Source organism: Lissotriton vulgaris, chromosome 3_1, assembly GCF_964263255.1.
Source record: "Lissotriton vulgaris chromosome 3_1, aLisVul1.2, whole genome shotgun sequence".
Lineage (NCBI taxonomy): Eukaryota > Metazoa > Chordata > Amphibia > Caudata > Salamandridae > Lissotriton > Lissotriton vulgaris.
This window is the reverse complement of record NC_141689.1, coordinates 1,593,447,695-1,593,450,593: the sequence shown is the minus strand read 5'-3', so window position 1 is coordinate 1,593,450,593 and position 2,899 is coordinate 1,593,447,695. Positions and strand designations below refer to the sequence as shown.

The 2,899-nt window shown below is 52.7% G+C and overlaps 1 pseudogene; it reads right to left on the bottom strand.

Annotated features, from left to right (window-relative positions):
• Positions 1-278: 278 nt before the first annotated feature.
• LOC147728230 (28S ribosomal RNA) lies at positions 279-2,684 on the bottom strand (annotated as a pseudogene).
• Positions 2,685-2,899: the final 215 nt, after the last annotated feature.

Genomic DNA, 2,899 nt, shown 5'->3' with positions numbered 1-2,899 from the left:
GCTTGACTTGCACAGGCGTAGTGTGAAGGGGAGGCCCAGCCGGCCCAGGCCATCTGGTCACCCTGCTGACCCGCAAGGGATGGTGGCCCCTGTCCCCGCACCCCGGTGGGGCAGGGGCGGGAGGGGGAAACCCCCGTGCCGGATGGCACATGGTGGAGGTGGCCTCCCATGGGCCAATGTTGCCCCCTCCTTGTCCCTCCTGCCGGCCTGGCAGCAGAGGGACCCACCCCTGGGTGTGGTGGCAGAGGGCATCCACGGGCACCAGCCCACAGAGAGACAAAAGCTTGGCTCAGAGGATGATTTCAATATATCGCAGTGAGGTAACTGCTCTGCTACTTACAAAACCCAGATCCATAGTCTGGTAGTCTATGAATGATTTGCACCGGTTGCCCCGAGGGTGATGGAGGCGGCCACCTTCCGTCCTAGCTCAGGTCCCCAAGCAAGCGGCTATATGCGCCAGTCCCCGAGATAGGCCGGCTATCCCAGTCCAACCGAGGCTCCACGGCACTGCTGTATTGTTATGGTTTAGGGGGGATTCTGACTTAGAGGCGCTGAGTCATAATCCAACAGATGGTAGATTCACCCCATTGGCTTCTCAGCCTAGAACATTACCAAATATCTGAACCTGCGGTTTCTCTCATACTGAGTAGGATTACTATTGCAACAACACATCATCAGTAGGGTAAAACTAACCGGTCTCACGACGGTCTAAACCCAGCTCACGTTCCCTATTAGTGGGTGAACAATCCAATGCTTGGTGAATTCTGCTTCACAGTGATAAGAAGAGCCGACATCAAAGGATCAAAAAGCAACGTCATTATGAACCCTTGGCCGCCACAAGCCAGTTATCCCTGTGGTAACTTTTCTGACACCTCCTGCTTGAAACCCAAAAAGTCAGAAGGATCGTGAGGCCCAGTTTTCACGGTCTGTTTTCATACTGAAAATCGAGATTGTTCCACCTGTCAGCCCTGGGGTGGGCTTCCCCTACATTTGTTGCTCTCTTTGCCTCCTACCAGACCTATATTTTTGTTGGACATTAGGACTCTGGGCCCCTTACCACTGCTAAATGGTGCTGAGGTGCAGGGCTCTCCTTTAAACCCTAGAGTATCAGCTACATGCCCTGCTAATGCAGTGAGGCCTACCCTTCATTTACATACTGGTAGTCGCCTGGGCTGGGACTTTTTGCTACTGTAGCCTTGTGTCCCTGGTTGACACACAGGTAGGAAAGGGAACTCTCCAGACTCTCCTGGATTTTGCCAGTGTTTTCCAACCCCTAGATTCTTCCAGAAGGTGCCACCCCTCCCGGTCACCTGACCTTACTTAGGGTATATAAGGGAGGGTTCTGGCCACACATCCCTGGACCTACTACTGGACCTGGCGACTCTCTGCTGGAGTGAAGACTGCTGTGCTGGGAGGACTGCTATACTACTGAGGCTGACTGCTCCTAGGAACTGCTGCCCCAAGTTCGCTGAGCTGCCCTGTCTGCCTGCCTGCTGCTCTTGTCCTGCCAGAGGGGACCTAGGAATAACATCACCAGAGTGTCTCCACCAAGAGGCTAACTAGTCCCATGGTCACTGTGGGGATTGCAAAAGCCACAAGGACTGTAAGGACTGCTGAAACCTGGTGGGGGGAATTCCTAAGAACCACCACGTTTTCTTCTGTGCCTGAACTGCTTCTATAGTGCTGTGCCCCTCTAATTATTTCTGCTTCCTGGGGCTCTTGAGGAACTGTAAAGTGCTGTGTCAGGGAAGCGATGTGTGCTAAAATCATCGCTACTGCCTGGAGACCCCTGAGGTACTGTAAGTGCTGTGAGTCAGATATGCTGAGAAGCGATAGGGCAAAGTAGTGCTGTGTGCCCTGACTGAAGCGCTGTGGCGGGGAAAGCACTGGGTGTGCCTGTGTCCTGCACATTGCTGAGGGAAGCGCTGTTGCCCAAAACTCTCTGCCACCAGCCCGGGCCCCTGAATGCACTGTGGGCCACCGGGAGCACTTCAGAGGAAAGCGCTGTGTTGTAACACATCACCTCCGCGGGCCCGTGTTCAAGCCCTTGCAAATCTGCCTCCTCGTAATCACCGCCGCAGCCCGGGAGCCTCAGAAGCTTTTGGTTGAGGTTAGCTTTTGGGATAAAGATAACTTTATTTCATATCAAAACCGGTTTGGTGTCCTTTTGAGAATGATTTTACAGAGTTACTGTTGTGGTGTGTTGCACAAATACTTTACACATTGTCTCCTGTAATTCACCTTCCTGCTCTGCACCAACCTACCCTGTTGGAAGAGGTGGTCCCTACTTGGACTAGGGTACATACCCCTGCCACCTAGAGACTCCGGTTCTAACAGAGATCAAGTGAGCTTTTGTCGTTCTGCTCCGGTAGAGGTATCTGTCCTCCCTGAGCTCGCATTAGGAGACCTGCGTTATCACTTGACAGGTGTAATGCCCAGTCAAACTCCCCACCTGACACTGTCCCCGGAGCGGGTCATGCCCGGCGGGTGCTGGGCGCTTGGAGACAGAAGCGTGAGCCCCTTGGGGCTCGCCCCAGCCTTACCGGGTAAATGAAAAAACAATAAGATTAGTGGAATTTCACCAGCGGTCCAAGGGCCTCCCACGTATCCTATACCTCTCATGTCTCTTCACAGTGCCAGACTGGAGTCAAGCTCAACAGTACCTTCTTTTCCTGCTGATTCTGCCAAACTTGTTCCCTTGGCTTGGTTTTGCTAGATAGTAGGTAGGGACAGTGGGAATATCGTTCATCCATTCATGCATGTCACTAATTAGATGATGAGGCATTTGGCTATTTCTTTACCACCTCGCAGTGACTCATTCTGGGTTATTATGTTGCCCATCAGCTCCAAATCGATTTTGCTTCCAACAATACAACATTCTTTCGCTCCGGAGTACAGC